Source organism: Phasianus colchicus, chromosome 29 (assembly GCF_987193195.1).
Source record: "Phasianus colchicus chromosome 29, bPhaCol1.hap1.1, whole genome shotgun sequence".
Taxonomy (NCBI): Eukaryota; Metazoa; Chordata; class Aves; order Galliformes; family Phasianidae; genus Phasianus; species Phasianus colchicus.
In genome coordinates this window covers 291,508-310,787 of record NC_143464.1, presented here as the reverse complement: position 1 = coordinate 310,787, position 19,280 = coordinate 291,508, and the positions used below count along the sequence as shown (strand labels likewise).

The window sequence follows — 19,280 nt, the reverse complement described above, 5'->3', positions numbered from 1 at the left end:
ACTTGCAGGTTCTTTCCTTAGGGTTCCTTTTTCCTTTCCAAAAGGAGATTTTGGGGATCAAGGCACTTGAAGAGAGAGTGAAGCCAGCTCTTTCCAACAGTGCGGGCAGTCCCTGTGGAGAGGACCCCGGGAACTTGAGCTTCCCCTGAGACGTTCCCCAGCATGTCTCAGCAGGGAGACGGACGCAGTTGCCATCGCTGCTTTGCGCGTGGAAAGGTATGGCTGGGTTTCTTTCGCTTGGGTTTCTCCTTTCTCTGGTTTTGGAGGGGAAGGGGTGGAGCAGGGGGAGCCCTGCTGGTCCTTTGTTAGCTCAGTAAGCGGCTGGGTTGTGCACTTGCAGCAACAGGACAGCATTGCCAGGCTCCTTAACCTGCTGGGGCAGGGTGGGAGCAGAGAGCGGGCACTGCCCTCCTGCCAGCTGCACCTGGTTATGGTTTGCCAGCTGCCCTGGGTTTCTGCTGAGAAGTTAGTTCTAGCTGCCTGCAGTAGTAAAGGGTGGGGAAGAAATAGTGGTGAAGAGCTAAGGCTGTGTACGGTAATTTTGCATGGGTTGAACTGTGGCACCTGAAGTCACTGTTTCCCTCGGAATAATGCTGGTGTTTGCAGGTGTGTTGGTTTAACCCCCCGAAGTGATGTCTGAGAGCGCCCGTCTTCTCCACCTGAACGATGAGAAAGCTGGATATGCCCAGAAATTGCAGCGCGTGCAGATGTTGTGAATGCGCTCCCAAATGTTTCCGTTAGTGATAACTAACGTCTCAGCACTCTGATACCCACCTCTGGCACCATCTGGAACGCTGCATCTCTTTGCAAACGTTGGGTGGCTCTTTCCATGGCCCTTCCTTTATTTCTCTCCTCAGAAGCAGCGCGGCGCAGTTCCCTGTGCTAGGGAGCAGCACCCAGCAGGCTGCCAGAGATCCAACAGCGCCTTGCAGCGCACAGAGGGACGCGATGGGGATGGACCATCCTTAGCACCACGCAAAAGTGAGTCTCTGCAGTCCTCTGTCATGAAGTATGGAAGAATGCATTTTAAGTATTACTTCTGAGCGGTGCAGCACTGCAGGGATGTCCGGTAACCATGGTGGAAGCATTAGAGAGGCCGACAGCAACAGATGGCAGCAGTGAGACAGAAGTGTGTGTGTAAGTGGTGGTGCTCAGAGCTGAGTGCATTCCCTGTAGGGACAAAAAATCCGTGCCTCGACTTTTGCAGCTGATAGCGTTTTGTGTGCTGACGCAGCTTTGCTCTGCAGCATGCAGAGCTGTCAGGCAGACTGGGGTTCCTCTGCTGCCACCTGAGCGGGAATGAGAGCAGTAGTGCTTTGTGCAAGCGCACTGCAGTTTAAAGATCAGTTTCTGTTCTGGCTGTAGAAGAGTGTCTTTTGGTTTTTGTGGTGGACGTGGGCTAACAGGACAGTGCTGCTCCTGGTGTCTGTGAAATCAACACACAATCTGTTGTTGTAGGGACGGAGCCTGCACGTCCATGGAATGGTGCTGGGCTTGGGGGGAAACGGAAAGCCTCCCCAGGTAAGAAGCTCTTGTGAGCTGTGGTGTGGGTACCTGCCTCTAAATAGGGCTGCATGAAGGGCTGTGTGGGATGGAGGAGAAAAGAAGGGGCACTGCAGATCTGTGCTGACTGCAGAAATGGCACAGCGTTGTAGCAGCAGAAAGGCCAATTGAAGAAACTACGCTTGAGGAGCAGAAGTTTGTGGTTGGCTGTGCTAAAATGCTCCTCCAAAGAGATGCTCTTCATGTCTTTCTTGTTTCCTTTCTGACAGAAGCTGATGCAAGCAGGCTTGCAGTGAAGCGCAGCCTTGCAGGAAGCCAGGGGAGGAGCATGGAGTGTGGCACAGCCCCCAAGAGAGGTACAGACACACAGCAGCATCTGGGTTTGGTGCACTGTCTTTCTAGTTAGGCTTTCTGTCTGTCCTTTCCTGGGACTGCTGTCGTTGCGTGTTGCTTGAGATCTTAATCCCTGGGGATTACAGTTGCCTTTCCTGTCCCAATTGGAAATGGCCCACAGTTCAGCCAAGATCCCAAGGTCCATTGCTGTGAACACTCGAGAGTTCCTAGCATTGTGGCCCATTTTGCAGACCGAAGGCAGTGTGTGACTCTCTTTTAATCTTGCTGCTTCCCCTTGCTTGATTTGAACAGGGAGAGGTGCTGAGCCAAACGGCAAGATGTACGCGAAAACTCCTCTCCAGGCTCCAGGAGGGCTTCCTGGAACAGCAGGTCCCAGCAGAGGGGAAAGACCTTCCCCTGCAGTTGACAACCACTCCCTCTCCAAGACCATGGCTGCAAGAAAGCGCAAGGGAGTGGAGGAAGAGGAGCAAAAAGCAGAGCTGTGGCCTGCCAAGAAACAAGTGAAGGTGGAGCGCGATGGGGAGAAGGCTCAGAGCCCACATCAGAGCAGAGGCGGTGTGCCAGCTCCAGCAACACACCCTGGGCCTGCCCCAGCGCCGACTGAGCGGTTCCGGACCTCAAAGCGAAGAGGTAGGAAGGTGCTGCAGCTGCCCTGGTGAGGTGCTTCCCTTATCAGGTGCATGGAGTTTGCTTAGGATTTGCTTTGCTTTCTCCTTCTCTCTGCGGAGGGGGGAAAAGAGTAGAAGGCTGCCGAGTCCAATGGCAAGGAAGTGCCAGAAAGTGTAACCCTCTCTTTTCCCATGAAATCCATGACTGCCTTCTGCTTGTCCCACTGGAAATACCCTTCCCTGAGAGGCTTCCTAGCCTGTTTTCATGTACCCATGTTTCCGCGGTTTTGCTGTTGACAAACTGAATTTCTCTCCTCTTTCTCTATAGCAAGACGACAACGACAAAAAGAGAGGAGAGCAGAAATGAAGAAGGCTGCTCTGAGAGCTGCCGCTGCACGTGCAGAGGTGAGTCCTCGGTGAGCACAGACACGGCTCTTGTTGTTCTCTGTCAGACGTGAAGGGGATTGTAGAATGCTGGGGGAAGCGGTGTCCTACTTTGACGCTCGCTTTCTTTCTTTCCAGTCCTCCACAATGAACAGCCTTGTGGAGATGATGGAGAAGCTGCAGCTGAAGGACTGAGTGGAGGAGCATCAGAAGGCAGCGGCTTCGTGGCAGCAGCCCAACTTGGCACTCTGGTTGCAGTCCATCAATAAACAATTGGAGCTTTGTATTCACAAAGAGCGCACGGCCTGATTTGTCCAGTGGCACTCAGTGAGCTGCTGCACCACCTCCTCGTTATTCCACTCGCGGCGCTGGGTCAGAACTCCCACATCTCCATCAGGGGATGCTGCAGGTTATAGAAGCAATGGATGCACCAGTCCTTGGCCCTGCCCATAAACGCACTGCCTGCAAAGCACGTGCACAGAGCTGCGAGTAGCACGGCCTGAGCACAGGCGCGCTGAGTTAGAGAACAGCTGTCTCGAGCTGTCTGAGTTTCTCGGGGCAGCACTGAGCAGAAGTGAGCGTGTGCCCCTCACCCTGCAGGCGTCTCTGTTGGGGGAAGAGAGGCTCCGCCGGCTGCCTGATCCCGGAAGGCAGAGGTGTTCTCCTGACTTCTCTGCAGTGCTACCTTGCCTCATTGTCCCCCCTCTCTTCAGCCGTTTTGATGCTACTTTTCATCCTTTGGGCAGAGCTTGAGTCACTCTCATCATCGCACAGCTTTGTACTGAGCGGTGTGGAATTTTCTGGCTTTGCTCTTAAAAGCTTAGGCTGAAAACTGCAGCGTGCATGCTTAGTTTACATGGGGACATGGGGGGGGACATCCCCTAACCCCCATTATCGAAAAATAAACCTTAATTGCAAAAGTGAGGGGTGTCAACCGCCGACCAATGGGAACAAAGTGGTCCGTGGGGGTGACACTGTGGGGGTGTCCCCATCTCCAGTACGTGACACCACCAGGGTGCCATGAAGGTGTCCCCAACTTTGGTGGTGTGACAGCACGATGCTGTGTCCCCACTTCTCCAGGAAGTCCTCCAGCTGGTTACAGTGTCCCCAGCTTCGGCTCAACGTCCCCAGGGGGTCCTTTTGTCCCCTCTGCATGACGGTGACACCCGATGCTGGCTGCCGAACGCGACACCCGATGACGATGACACCGCGTCACGGCTGTGCCACGCTGGTGTCACACAGTCCCCTCTGGTGGTGGCACAGAGTTCACCACCGTGCGTGTCCACATCCTCATGTCAGACGATGGTGACAGCGCCAGAGGACTCCAGTGTCACCAGGTCCAGCTCTAGGTGGGCCTGGAGGTGTGACAAAGAACAGTGAGAGGCTCAGTGACAGCATGGTGACAACGCAGAGCTGCCTGTGCCTGGCCCCATGCGGTGGTCAGAGTACAGGGAATGGTGTCACCCGATAGATGGTGGCACACAAGTGATGGTGACACCAGATGACGGTAACAACAGTGACAGCCAGGGATGGGGACACTGCGTCACGGCTGTTCCACATCGAGGTCACCCTGTGTCACGGTGTCACCTGAAGACAGTGACACTCAACGACTCCCAGTGGCATCCAGTGAAGGGAAGAACCAACAATGGTGACACCACCGACCCCATGTCACACCCACAGCAGACCCCACATGTCCCCCGACTGTCCCCAGCTCCCCTCCCTGTACACTCCTCGTCACCTCTTCAATGAGGATGGCACCGCTCTGCAGTTGTGCCAGTCCTCTTCTTGGTTGCAAGTGTCCCATTTGGTTTTGTCATCCAGTATTTTTGGGAGAAAACGTGTGGTAGTTCTAAGAGAAGGGGTATTTCTGGGAGAAAATATCCTCTTTTTGGAAGAGAAGGTGAAATTTACCACTGAAATGTGGTATTTCTGGGAGAAAATGACATACTTGAGGGAGAGAACTCGGAAATGGTGGGAGAGAATGTCTTCTATTCGAGAGCAACTGTGGTATTTTTGGTGTGACGACTGGTCCTTTGGGGAGAAAATACGGTAAATATGGGAGAAAATGTCCTCTTGAGGAGTGTCAAGTAGTACTTTTGAGAGAAAATGTCAGGTATTTCTCAGAAAACTGCTGTTTCTGGGAGATAGTAGCATCCTTGGTTGGAAAATGACAGGTGTTTGTGAGAAAGCTGGTATTTTGGGAAAAAAGGCCGTATTTTTATGACGAAGCTGGTATTTCTGGGGGAATATGTCCCGTCTTTGGGAGAAAAGTGGTCTATCTTGGAGAAAATGTCATGTATTTGGGAGAAAACTGGTTTATCTGGAAGAAACTGCCATTTTTCTGGGAGTAAGTGTGATCCTGAGGAGCGTCAAGTAGTATTCTTGGGATGAAACGTGAGGTATTTCTAAGCGTAGTGGTATTTCTGGGAGAAAATGTCTTGTTTTGGGGGGAAGAGATCACATGTATGTGAGAAAGCTGGTATTTCTGGGAGTAAACGCCATATTTTTAGGAAAAAATGGGTATTTCCCGGATAATCGGTCACATAGTTAGGAGAAAAGTGGTCTATCTGGGAGAAAATGTCCTTGTTTTTTGGTGGAAGAGATCATGTGTAGGGGACTAAAATAGTGTTCCCGGATGAAAATGTCACGTATCTGTGAGAAAAGTGGTATCTGTGGGTCACAGTGCTGTTCCCCAGGGGTCGGTGCTGGGGCCTGTCCTCCTCAAGATCTTTCTTGATGAGCTGAGGGCACTGAGTGCACCCTCGGGAAGTTTGCGGATGACACCAGGCTGGCTGGAAGTGTGGATCTGCCTGGGGGTAGCGAGGCCCCACAGAGGGATCTGGACAGGCTGGAGAGCTGGGCTGAAGCCAATGGGATGAGTTCCAACAAGGCCAAAGGCCAGGTCCTGTGCTTTGGCTGCAACAACCCCAGGCGACGCTACAGGCTGGGGGCGGAGCGGCTGGAAGATGCGTAGAGGAAGTGGACCTGGGGGTGTTGATGGATGCTGGGCTGAAATGAGCCAGCAGTGTGCCCGGGTGGCCAAGAAGGCCAATGGCATCCTGGCCTGCATCGGGAACGGTGTGGCCAGCAGGAACAGGGCAGTGATTGTCCCCCTGTCCTCAGCTCTGGTGAGGCCGCACCTCGAGTGCTGTGTCCACTTTTGGGCCCCTCACTGCCAGAAAGACATCGAGGCCCTGGAGCGGGTTCAAAGAAGGGCGCCAAGGCTGGCGAGGGGTCTGGAGCACAGAGCTCATGAGGAGCGGCTGAAGGAGCTGGGGTTGTTCAGTTGGAGAAGAGGAGGCTCAGGAAGACCTTACTGCTCTCTAGAACTACCTGAAGGGAGCTTGTAGAGAGCTGGGCTTCAGCCTCTTCTCTCGTGTCACTAGTGCCGAAAAACGACGTTATAACCCACAAATATCAGTGTTCTCCCAAATACACGATGTTTTCTTCCGGAAAGATCACTTTTCAATCCTAAATATGACAATTTGTTCCAAAAATGCGATATTTTCTCCCGGAAATACAAGCATTCTCCAAAATCCATGATATTTTCTCCCAGAATGCCAGCTTTATCAGAGATATATGAAATTTTCTTCCAAAATTATGATATTTCCTCCCAGAAATATCAGTTTCCTTAGAAATACTTCACGTTTCCTCCAAAAAATACAACATTACAATACCCCCCCTTCCCCATAATGTGATACTTTCTCCAGGGAGTCACAGTTTTCTTAGAAATACCTCATGTTTTCTCCAAACAATATGACATTACAGTCCTCAGTATGACATTTTCTCCCAAAAATAGGACATTTCCTCCCAGAAATACCAGTTATCTTTACAAAAATAGGACTGCAGCCATCGGAGATCTGCTGGAAGGACAGACGGCCAGCTCCAGGAGCTCCAGGAGGCTCCTGGAATGCAGCCATGGTCACTTTGTGCTCCGGGCGTTGGGCAGACCGACCAGAGGTGAAGCGTGGCTGGATCTGCTGCTCAGCAGTGCGGAGGAGATGATGAGTGAAAGGCGTTCAGGTTGGGGCAGCCTGGCTGCAGTGAGCACGGCTTGTGGGGTTGGTGATCCGAGGGATGTGGGCATGGCAAGGAGTGGGGCAGGACCTGAGCTTTGGGATGGCGAGCTTTAAGCTTTCACGGGCTGGTGGCCCAGATCTCTGGGGATCTGTCTGTAAAAACAAAGATGGTGAGCAAAGCTGGCTGCTCTTCAAGGCTGCCTTCCCTTCTGAGAGCACAAGAGCTCTCCGTCCCTCTGAATAGAAAGCAGAGGACGCAGGAAGCCCATCGGCTCGGCGCAGACCTGCTGGGCAGCTGGGGGCAAAGCAAGGAGCAGCGAGCTCTGCTAACAGGCCGTGTCACCTGGAGCAATACAGGGCTAACAAACAGGCCGTGTCACCTGGAGCAATACAGGGCTAACAGGCCGTGTCACCTGGGAAGAATACAGGGATGTCTGGACCTGCAGACGTGGGATCAGGAAACACAAGGCGCAGAACTGAACTTGGAGAGGGACGTGAAAAACAACAGGAAGACTTTCTACACGTGCATTGGCCAGAAGAGACAGGTCAAAGCAAGTGTGCCTCCTTTGTAAATGTAAAAGGAGAACTGCCTGCAACAGATGGAGAGAAGTCTGAGGTACAGGATGAGTTCTGTGCCTCGGTCTTCACTGGCAGCCAGGATTCCAGAGTTTGTCACGTCCCTGAGCCCTGCATCCATAAACCTCCAGGTGGGGACCGGGGTGGTAAATACCCCCTGCTGTGAGGGCAGAGCAGAGAGACTGCCTGATGAGATTGAACGTGTGCAAGTCTATGGAGCAGATAGATGGTGAGATGTGAGACTGAACGTGTACAAGTCTATGGGCAGGATGGCGTGCATCTCAGGGCTCTGAAGAAGCTGGCTGCCGAGCCGCTCTCCATCATATTTGAGAAGTCGTGGCTGTCAGGTGAGGTCCCAGATGCCTGGAGGAAGGGTCACGTCACTGCCGTTGGCAAGAAAGGGAGCAAGGAGGACACGGGAACTACAGGCCGGTGAGTCTCACCTCTGTGCCTGGGAAGATGATGGGACAGATCCTCCTGGATGACATGCTTGATCACATGAGGAGTGAGCGTGTGATCCGAGACAGCCAGCACGGCTTCAGCAGGGGAAGTCATGCTTAACCAATCTGGTGGCCTTCTGTGATGGAGTGACGGGATCGGTGGACAAGGGGAGGGTGACCGATGTCATTTCCCTGGACTTGAGCACGGCCTTTGACACGGTCCCCCACCACATCCTTATCTCCAAACCGGAGGGATGTGGATTTGATGGGTGGACCACTCGATGGATAAGGAATTTGTTGTAAGGCCTCAGACAAAGAGTGGTTATTAATGGCCCTATGTCCAGGTGAGGCCAGTAACGAGCAGCATCCCACAGGGCTCTGTCTTGGGACCGATGCTCTTTAGCACCTTCATCAATGACATGAATGGTGGAATCGAGTGCACCCTCAGCAAGTTTGCTGACAACACCAAGCTGAGCGGTGCGGTTGACACGGCTGAAGGAAGGGATGCCATTCGGAGGGACCTCGACAGGTTGGAAAGGCGGACCCGGGTGAACCTGATCAGGTCCTACACAGCACAGTGCAAGGTTTTGCACTTGGGCTGGAGGAATCCCAGGCATCCATACAGACTGGAAGGAGCGGTCCTTGAGAGCAGCCCCGTGGAGAAGGACCTGGGGGTCCTGATAGATGAAAAGCTTAGCATGAGCCAGCAGTGTGCCCTTGCAGGTGGGAAAGCAAATGGAATCCTGGGCTCCATCAGAAGAGGGGTGGCCAGCAGGGACAGGGAGGTGATTGTCCCCCTCTACTCCGCTCTTGTGAGGCCCCATCTGCAGTACTGCAACCACATCTGGAGCCCCCAGTACAAGAAAGACAGGGAGCTGTTGGAGAGGATCCAGAGGAGGGCCACAAAGATGATCAGGGGACTGGAGCACCTCCCTTATGAGGACAGGCTGAGGGAGCTGGGCTTGTTCAGCCTGGAGAAAAGAAGGCTGCAGGGTGACCTCATTGCAGCATTTCAGCACCTAAAGGGAGCCTACAAGCAGGAGGGAAGTCAACTCTTGGAAAGGGTAGAAAACTGCAGGACGAGGGGAAATGGTTTGAAGTTGAGGGAGGGAAGATTTAGGGTGGATGTCAGGGGGAAGTTCTTTACAGAGAGTGGTCAGGTGCTGGAACAGCTGCCCAGAGAGATTGTGGATGCCCCATCCATCCCTGGAGGTGTTCAAGGCCAGATTGGATGGGAACCTGGGCAGCCTGGTCTAGTGTGAAATGTGGAGGTTGGTGGCCCTGCATGTAGCAGGGGGGTTGGAGATTCATGATCCTTGAGGTCCCTTCCAACCCCGGCAATTCTGTGATTCTCCTATTCTGTGTCTTCTCCCTGATGCCAATTGGAAGTGATCTCCTTTAGTCTTCAGTATAACAGACATTCTGTGACTGTGCTTTAAGACAGTCTCCCTTGAGCGTTTTAGTTGTGCTTGTTTAGTGCTTGTAAAACCAACTGTGCAAGTGCTGCTCTCCTCCCCATTGTGAGGGGATTGCTGGCAGGAGCTAAGCAGTTATCACAGGCACATCCAGCAAGGAGCTGCCGTGGCAGATGGGCGGGTGGAGCAGCTGTCTTCCAACCTGTCCACTGCAGCAGTTGGCATTCTGTAAGCTACTCTTCCCCAGTTTGCAGAACCAGTATCAAAAGTTGATACTCTTTTGTGAAAGAGTAAATGGGGGTTGAAAAAAGAGGCAATATGACATTCCTGACTGCAGATAAACAACAGCACAGATGCTGGTCACCGCCGCAGAAAAAGCTGGACTTGTTAATGAAGCAGCTTATCCATCTGTGTTGGGATTTTGTACAGCTGACCTCACCTGCCTCTCATTCCTTGCCATCGCCCCCTTTTTCCTCTAAGGTGAAAAAGACAGCCTTATTCTTTTTGAGTCCGTAATTGTGATCGTTTATTGATTGAGTACAACCAGATAAGACATGGAGTGCCAAGTTGGGCGGCACACGCAGCGCTGCCCTGTAACACCACACACTGCAGCTGCTGCCTTCTGATGTTCTTCCTCTCAGTCCTTCAGGTGCAGATTCCGCATCATTGCCACAGGGCTGTTCATTAGAGAGGACTGGAAAAAAACAAAGCAAGTGTAGAAATAGGACAGAAACAATCTAGGGAGAGCTCACTAAGAAAGTCTGAACAGTAAACTTCCACAACAGCCCCATGCAGAACAGCAGGTTACTGCCATTCAGATCACTGACATTACTTCCCATAACACACAGCTTAGCTGCTGTGCCCTCCTTTTTCCCTAGCTGAGCTGCATGCCCTTCCTTTTCCCTACCTGAGCTGCTGTCCCCTCCCTTCCCTACCTGAGCTGCATGCCCTTCCTTTTCCCTAACTGAGCTGCATGCCCATCCTTTTCCCTACCTGAGCTGCATGCCCATCCTTTTCCCTACCTGAGCTGCTTGCCCTTCCTTTTCCCTACCTGAGCTGCTTGCCCCTCGCCTCCTTTTTCTTGGTGCTCTTGCCTTTTCCTGCTACTCACTCCCAATCTCAACACTTGCCTGCTCTGCTTGCTGCTCTGACAAGTGCCTCTTAACTCTGCTCGCAGCTTCTCTCCTTCTGCATGCCCTTCTCTATTCCCTTCTCGTGCCCTTCAGGCTTCTGCTCCCCTTGCTGAGCAAGCCCATGCCCGGTAGCTCCCCTTCAACCTCCTCCGCCCTTTGCCTTTCTCCACACAGATGCTTGCTTCTGGCCAGCACTCCTGCCCGCTGCCTAGCCCACAGCCCGCATCTCTTGGGGAGACAGCAAGGTGGCCTAGAGCTACCCACACCTCCTCCCGGGCACGGCTTCTCAGCTTTGCTTCAAGCCCACAAAAAGCCCCAAGGAGCTCCTCTTACCTTTGGGCTCAGCTTCTTCTCCTGCCGTGCAGCTCCTGTGCCAGGCCGGGGCTCAGCTCTTCCCACACTCCACCATTCCTGCAAGATTGCTTTCTCTCATTCACTGCCTTCCTTTGCTTTCCTTTGCCCTGCTACCCTTAGCTTCCCTACTTGCTTCCTCTACATTTACGTGCACCGCTTTGTACTTTTGAGTCTCTTCTTTGCCTCTTCTTTCTCTATTTTCCCTTCAACCCTCCCCTCCCCCCTCCCTCCCATTTTTCCCTTCCTCCCCTCCCCTCTCTCCTCTCCCCCCCTCCTTCCCTTCCCCTCCCCTCCCGTACCCCCCCTTTTCTCCCTTTCCCCTCCCCTTCCCCCTTGCCTTATGGCAAACTCACCTTTCCTGCTCTTCACTCCCTCCTTCTTCATTCTCCTGCCTTTTGCTGCTACTCTCGCCTTGCTTTCCCTTGCTGTGCTCTGCTTTGCTTTCTCTACATTTTGGCCATCCAGTCTTTTCTCAGCTGTTATTCTTGACTGTTTACTTGGCTTTTTTCTTCTTTTCTCATTTCTTTTTTTTCTGACCTTTTTGGGCTTTTTTCTTTTTCTTCTTTTTTTATGCTTTCGTTTCTTTTTTCATTTCATTGCACTTGTTCTTTTTTTTTTTTTCCTCTTTTCCTTTTTTTTTTGTTTTCATCTATTTTTTCTCATTTTCATCTTGGTTTTCTTTTTTCATTTTCACTCTTTTTTTCTTTTTTTTTTATTCTTTTTTCTTTTTTTTTCATTGCACTTTTCTTTTTTATTTCATTTTTCTCTCTCTTTTCTCATTTTTTTCTATTTTCATTTTTTCTTTTTCATCTTGGTTTTCTCTTTTTGTTTTCCTTTTTTTTTTCTTTTTTCCTTTTTTATTTTTTTCCTTTATTACTCTTTTTTTTCCCTTTCTCTTTTTTCTTTCACCTTTTTTTCTTGTTTTCCATTTTTTTTTTTATTTTTTTATAATCATAGGTACTCCTGAAACCCCCTTTAAGCCCTCCCTACCCTCCCCATTCTTTCTTTTCACCCTCACCTCCCCCCTTGCCCTATCCTACCATTCCCTTGCCTGCTCTTCTTACCTGAGCTGCTGTCCCTTCCTTTACCTACCTGAGCTGCTTGTTCCAAAAATTACCTAGCTGACCTGCTTGCCCCTCGCTTTCCTAGCTGAGCTGCTGGCCCCTCTCATTCCCTACCTGAGCTGCTTCCCCCTAACTTACCGAGCTGAGCTCCTTGCCCCTCGCTACGTACTTGAGCAGATGTTTGCTCACTTGGCTTCCTTACTGGTTGTCCCCTCACTTACCTACCTCACCTGCTATCCACTCACTTTCCTAGCTTAGGTGCTGTTCCCTCCCTTCCCTACCTGAGCTGCATGCCCTTCCTTTTCCCTACCTGAGCTGCATGCCCTTCCTTTTCCCTACCTGAGCTGCTGTCCCCTCCCTTCCCTAGCTGAGCTGCTTGCCCCTCGCCTCCTTTTTCTTGGTGCTCTTGCCTTTTCCTGCTACTCACTCCCAATCTCAACACTTGCCTGCTCTGCTTGCTGCTCTGACAAGTGCCTCTTAACTCTGCTCGCAGCTTCTCTCCTTCTGCATGCCCTTCTCTATTCCCTTCTCGTGCCCTTCAGGCTTCTGCTCCCCTTGCTGAGCAAGCCCATGCCCGGTAGCTCCCCTTCAACCTCCTCCGCCCTTTGCCTTTCTCCACACAGATGCTTGCTTCTGGCCAGCACTCCTGCCCGCTGCCTAGCCCACAGCCCGCATCTCTTGGGGAGACAGCAAGGTGGCCTGGAGCTACCCACACCTCCTCCCGGGCACGGCTTCTCAGCTTTGCTTCAAGCCCACAAAAAGCCCCAAGGAGCTCCTCTTACCTTTGGGCTCAGCTTCTTCTCCTGCCGTGCAGCTCCTGTGCCAGGCCGGGGCTCAGCTCTTCCCACACTCCACCATTCCTGCAAGATTGCTTTCTCTCATTCACTGCCTTCCTTTGCTTTCCTTTGCCCTGCTACCCTTAGCTTCCCTACTTGCTTCCTCTACATTTACGTGCACCGCTTTGTACTTTTGAGTCTCTTCTTTGCCTCTTCTTTCTCTATTTTCCCTTCAACCCTCCCCTCCCCCCTCCCTCCCATTTTTCCCTTCCTCCCCTCCCCTCTCTCCTCTCCCCCCTCCTTCCCTTCCCCTCCCCTCCCGTACCCCCCCTTTTCTCCCTTTCCCCTCCCCTTCCCCCTTGCCTTATGGCAAACTCACCTTTCCTGCTCTTCACTCCCTCCTTCTTCATTCTCCTGCCTTTTGCTGCTACTCTCGCCTTGCTTTCCCTTGCTGTGCTCTGCTTTGCTTTCTCTACATTTTGGCCATCCAGTCTTTTCTCAGCTGTTATTCTTGACTGTTTACTTGGCTTTTTTCTTCTTTTCTCATTTCTTTTTTTTCTGACCTTTTTGGGCTTTTTTCTTTTTCTTCTTTTTTTATGCTTTCGTTTCTTTTTTCATTTCATTGCACTTGTTCTTTTTTTTTTTCTCTTTTCCTTTTTTTTTTTTGTTTTCATCTATTTTTTCTCATTTTCATCTTGGTTTTCTTTTTTCATTTTCACTCTTTTTTTCTTTTTTTTTTATTCTTTTTTCTTTTTTTTTTCATTGCACTTTTCTTTTTTATTTCATTTTTCTCTCTCTTTTCTCATTTTTTTCTATTTTCATTTTTTTTTTCCATCTTGGTTTACTCTCTTTGTTTTCCATTATTTTTTCTTTTTTCCTTTTTTATTTTTTTCCTTTATTACTCTTTTTTTTCCCTTTCTCTTTTTTCTTTCACCTTTTTTTCTTGTTTTTCATTTTTCTTTTTTTTTTTTTTTTTATAATCATAGGTACTCCTGAAACCCCCTTTAAGCCCTCCCTACCCTCCCCATTCTTTCTTTTCACCCTCACCTCCCCCCTTGCCCTATCCTACCATTCCCTTGCCTGCTCTTCTTACCTGAGCTGCTGTCCCTTCCTTTACCTACCTGAGCTGCTTGTTCCAAAAATTACCTAGCTGACCTGCTTGCCCCTCGCTTTCCTAGCTGAGCTGCTGGCCCCTCTCATTCCCTACCTGAGCTGCTTCCCCCTAACTTACCGAGCTGAGCTCCTTGCCCCTCGCTACGTACTTGAGCAGATGTTTGCTCACTTGGCTTCCTTACTGGTTGTCCCCTCACTTACCTACCTCACCTGCTATCCACTCACTTTCCTAGCTTAGGTGCTGTTCCCTCCCTTCCCTACCTGAGCTGCATGCCCTTCCTTTTCCCTACCTGAGCTGCATGCCCTTCCTTTTCCCTACCTGAGCTGCTGTCCCCTCCCTTCCCTAGCTGAGCTGCTTGCCCCTCGCCTCCTTTTTCTTGGTGCTCTTGCCTTTTCCTGCTACTCACTCCCAATCTCAACACTTGCCTGCTCTGCTTGCTGCTCTGACAAGTGCCTCTTAACTCTGCTCGCAGCTTCTCTCCTTCTGCATGCCCTTCTCTATTCCCTTCTCGTGCCCTTCAGGCTTCTGCTCCCCTTGCTGAGCAAGCCCATGCCCGGTAGCTCCCCTTCAACCTCCTCCGCCCTTTGCCTTTCTCCACACAGATGCTTGCTTCTGGCCAGCACTCCTGCCCGCTGCCTAGCCCACAGCCCGCATCTCTTGGGGAGACAGCAAGGTGGCCTGGAGCTACCCACACCTCCTCCCGGGCACGGCTTCTCAGCTTTGCTTCAAGCCCACAAAAAGCCCCAAGGAGCTCCTCTTACCTTTGGGCTCAGCTTCTTCTCCTGCCGTGCAGCTCCTGTGCCAGGCCGGGGCTCAGCTCTTCCCACACTCCACCATTCCTGCAAGATTGCTTTCTCTCATTCACTGCCTTCCTTTGCTTTCCTTTGCCCTGCTACCCTTAGCTTCCCTACTTGCTTCCTCTACATTTACGTGCACCGCTTTGTACTTTTGAGTCTCTTCTTTGCCTCTTCTTTCTCTATTTTCCCTTCAACCCTCCCCTCCCCCCTCCCTCCCATTTTTCCCTTCCTCCCCTCCCCTCTCTCCTCTCCCCCCCTCCTTCCCTTCCCCTCCCCTCCCGTACCCCCCCTTTTCTCCCTTTCCCCTCCCCTTCCCCCTTGCCTTATGGCAAACTCACCTTTCCTGCTCTTCACTCCCTCCTTCTTCATTCTCCTGCCTTTTGCTGCTACTCTCGCCTTGCTTTCCCTTGCTGTGCTCTGCTTTGCTTTCTCTACATTTTGGCCATCCAGTCTTTTCTCAGCTGTTATTCTTGACTGTTTACTTGGCTTTTTTCTTCTTTTCTCATTTCTTTTTTTTCTGACCTTTTTGGGCTTTTTTCTTTTTCTTCTTTTTTTATGCTTTCGTTTCTTTTTTCATTTCATTGCACTTGTTCTTTTTTTTTTTCTCTTTTCCTTTTTTTTTTTTGTTTTCATCTATTTTTTCTCATTTTCATCTTGGTTTTCTTTTTTCATTTTCACTCTTTTTTTCTTTTTTTTTTATTCTTTTTTCTTTTTTTTTTCATTGCACTTTTCTTTTTTATTTCATTTTTCTCTCTCTTTTCTCATTTTTTTCTATTTTCATTTTTTTTTTCCATCTTGGTTTACTCTCTTTGTTTTCCATTATTTTTTCTTTTTTCCTTTTTTATTTTTTTCCTTTATTACTCTTTTTTTTCCCTTTCTCTTTTTTCTTTCACCTTTTTTTCTTGTTTTTCATTTTTCTTTTTTTTTTTTTTTTTATAATCATAGGTACTCCTGAAACCCCCTTTAAGCCCTCCCTACCCTCCCCATTCTTTCTTTTCACCCTCACCTCCCCCCTTGCCCTATCCTACCATTCCCTTGCCTGCTCTTCTTACCTGAGCTGCTGTCCCTTCCTTTACCTACCTGAGCTGCTTGTTCCAAAAATTACCTAGCTGACCTGCTTGCCCCTCGCTTTCCTAGCTGAGCTGCTGGCCCCTCTCATTCCCTACCTGAGCTGCTTCCCCCTAACTTACCGAGCTGAGCTCCTTGCCCCTCGCTACGTACTTGAGCAGATGTTTGCTCACTTGGCTTCCTTACTGGTTGTCCCCTCACTTACCTACCTCACCTGCTATCCACTCACTTTCCTAGCTTAGGTGCTGTTCCCTCCCTTCCCTACCTGAGCTGCATGCCCTTCCTTTTCCCTACCTGAGCTGCATGCCCTTCCTTTTCCCTACCTGAGCTGCATGCCCTTCCTTTTCCCTACCTGAGCTGCATGCCCTTCCTTTTCCCTACCTGAGCTGCATGCCCTTCCTTTTCCCTACCTGAGCTGCATGCCCTTCCTTTTCCCTACCTGAGCTGCATGCCCTTCCTTTTCCCTACCTGAGCTGCATGCCCTTCCTTTTCCCTACCTGAGCTGCATGCCCTTCCTTTTCCCTACCTGAGCTGCATGCCCTTCCTTTTCCCTACCTGAGCTGCATGCCCTTCCTTTTCCCTACCTGAGCTGCATGCCCTTCCTTTTCCCTACCTGAGCTGCATGCCCTTCCTTTTCCCTACCTGAGCTGCATGCCCTTCCTTTTCCCTACCTGAGCTGCATGCCCTTCCTTTTCCCTACCTGAGCTGCATGCCCTTCCTTTTCCCTACCTGAGCTGCTGTCCCCTCCCTTCCCTACCTGAGCTGCTTGCCCCTCGCCTCCTTTTTCTTGGTGCTCTTGCCTTTTCCTGCTACTCACTCCCAATCTCAACACTTGCCTGCTCTGCTTGCTGCTCTGACAAGTGCCTCTTAACTCTGCTCGCAGCTTCTCTCCTTCTGCATGCCCTTCTCTATTCCCTTCTCGTGCCCTTCAGGCTTCTGCTCCCCTTGCTGAGCAAGCCCATGCCCGGTAGCTCCCCTTCAACCTCCTCCGCCCTTTGCCTTTCTCCACACAGATGCTTGCTTCTGGCCAGCACTCCTGCCCGCTGCCTAGCCCACAGCCCGCATCTCTTGGGGAGACAGCAAGGTGGCCTGGAGCTACCCACACCTCCTCCCGGGCACGGCTTCTCAGCTTTGCTTCAAGCCCACAAAAAGCCCCAAGGAGCTCCTCTTACCTTTGGGCTCAGCTTCTTCTCCTGCCGTGCAGCTCCTGTGCCAGGCCGGGGCTCAGCTCTTCCCACACTCCACCATTCCTGCAAGATTGCTTTCTCTCATTCACTGCCTTCCTTTGCTTTCCTTTGCCCTGCTACCCTTAGCTTCCCTACTTGCTTCCTCTACATTTACGTGCACCGCTTTGTACTTTTGAGTCTCTTCTTTGCCTCTTCTTTCTCTATTTTCCCTTCAACCCTCCCCTCCCCCCTCCCTCCCATTTTTCCCTTCCTCCCCTCCCCTCTCTCCTCTCCCCCCCTCCTTCCCTTCCCCTCCCCTCCCGTACCCCCCCTTTTCTCCCTTTCCCCTCCCCTTCCCCCTTGCCTTATGGCAAACTCACCTTTCCTGCTCTTCACTCCCTCCTTCTTCATTCTCCTGCCTTTTGCTGCTACTCTCGCCTTGCTTTCCCTTGCTGTGCTCTGCTTTGCTTTCTCTACATTTTGGCCATCCAGTCTTTTCTCAGCTGTTATTCTTGACTGTTTACTTGGCTTTTTTCTTCTTTTCTCATTTCTTTTTTTTCTGACCTTTTTGGGCTTTTTTCTTTTTCTTCTTTTTTTATGCTTTCGTTTCTTTTTTCATTTCATTGCACTTGTTCTTTTTTTTTTTCTCTTTTCCTTTTTTTTTTTTGTTTTCATCTATTTTTTCTCATTTTCATCTTGGTTTTCTTTTTTCATTTTCACTCTTTTTTTCTTTTTTTTTTATTCTTTTTTCTTTTTTTTTTCATTGCACTTTTCTTTTTTATTTCATTTTTCTCTCTCTTTTCTCATTTTTTTCTATTTTCATTTTTTTTTTCCATCTTGGTTTACTCTCTTTGTTTTGCATTATTTTTTCTTTTTTCCTTTTTTATTTTTTTCCTTTATTACTCTTTTTTTTCCCTTTCTCTTTTTTCTTTCACCTTTTTTTCTTGTTTTTCATTTTTCTTTTTTTTTTTTTTTTTATAATCATAGGTACTCCTGAAACCCCCTTTAAGCCCTCCCTACCCTCCCCATTCTTTCTTTTCACCCTCACCTCCCCCCTTGCCCTATCCTACCATTCCCTTGCCTGCTCTTCTTACCTGAGCTGCTGTCCCTTCCTTTACCTACCTGAGCTGCTTGTTCCAAAAATTACCTAGCTGACCTGCTTGCCCCTCGCTTTCCTAGCTGAGCTGCTGGCCCCTCTCATTCCCTACCTGAGCTGCTTCCCCCTAACTTACCGAGCTGAGCTCCTTGCACCTCGCTACGTACTTGAGCAGATGTTTGCTCACTTGGCTTCCTTACTGGTTGTCCCCTCACTTACCTACCTCACCTGCTATCCACTCACTTTCCTAGCTTAGGTGCTGTCCCCTCCCTTCCCTACCTGAGCTGCATGCCCTTCCTTTTCCCTACCTGAGCTGCATGCCCTTCCTTTTCCCTACCTGAGCTGCATGCCCTTCCTTTTCCCTACCTGAGCTGCATGCCCTTCCTTTTCCCTACCTGAGCTGCATGCCCTTCCTTTTCCCTACCTGAGCTGCATGCCCTTCCTTTTCCCTACCTGAGCTGCATGCCCTTCCTTTTCCCTACCTGAGCTGCATGCCCTTCCTTTTCCCTACCTGAGCTGCATGCCCTTCCTTTTCCCTACCTGAGCTGCATGCCCTTCCTTTTCCCTACCTGAGCTGCATGCCCTTCCTTTTCCCTACCTGAGCTGCATGCCCTTCCTTTTCCCTACCTGAGCTGCATGCCCTTCCTTTTCCCTACCTGAGCTGCATGCCCTTCCTTTTCCCTACCTGAGCTGCATGCCCTTCCTTTTCCCTACCTGAGCTGCATGCCCTTCCTTTTCCCTACCTGAGCTGCATGCCCTTCCTTTTCCCTACCTGAGCTGCATGCCCTTCCTTTTCCCTACCTGAGCTGCATGCCCTTCCTTTTCCCTACCTGAGCTGCATGCCCTTCCTTTTCCCTACCTGAGCTGCATGCCCTTCCTTTTCCCTACCTGAGCTGCATGCCCTTCCTTTTCCCTACCTGAGCTGCATGCCCTTCCTTTTCCCTACCTGAGCTGCATGCCCTTCCTTTTCCCTACCTGAGCTGCATGCCCCTCGCCTCCTTTTTCTTGGTGCTCTTGCCTTTTCCTGCTACTCACTCCCAATCTCAACACTTGCCTGCTCTGCTTGCTGCTCTGACAAGTGCCTCTTAACTCTGCTCGCAGCTTCTCTCCTTCTGCATGCCCTTCTCTATTCCCTTCTCGTGCCCTTCAGGCTTCTGCTCCCCTTGCTGAGCAAGCCCATGCCCGGTAGCTCCCCTTCAACCTCCTCCGCCCTTTGCCTTTCTCCACACAGATGCTTGCTTCTGGCCAGCACTCCTGCCCGCTGCCTAGCCCACAGCCCGCATCTCTTGGGGAGACAGCAAGGTGGCCTGGAGCTACCCACACCTCCTCCCGGGCACGGCTTCTCAGCTTTGCTTCAAGCCCACAAAAAGCCCCAAGGAGCTCCTCTTACCTTTGGGCTCAGCTTCTTCTCCT

The 19,280-nt window shown here is 50.7% G+C and overlaps 2 long non-coding RNA genes across 2 annotated transcripts; both read right to left on the bottom strand.

Moving 5' to 3' along the window:
• Positions 1 to 9,808: 9,808 nt before the first annotated feature.
• Positions 9,809 to 11,024, bottom strand: LOC149914412 (uncharacterized). The gene is made up of 2 exons (XR_016460439.1): positions 10,766 to 11,024; positions 9,809 to 9,993 (listed from the first exon to the last, which is right to left on the bottom strand). It is a non-coding gene; the product is annotated as an uncharacterized LOC149914412 (long non-coding RNA).
• A 973-nt stretch (positions 11,025 to 11,997) lies between these two features.
• On the bottom strand, positions 11,998 to 13,653 carry LOC149914411 (uncharacterized). The gene is made up of 2 exons (XR_016460438.1): positions 13,006 to 13,653; positions 11,998 to 12,710 (listed from the first exon to the last, which is right to left on the bottom strand). It is a non-coding gene; the product is annotated as an uncharacterized LOC149914411 (long non-coding RNA).
• Positions 13,654 to 19,280: the final 5,627 nt, after the last annotated feature.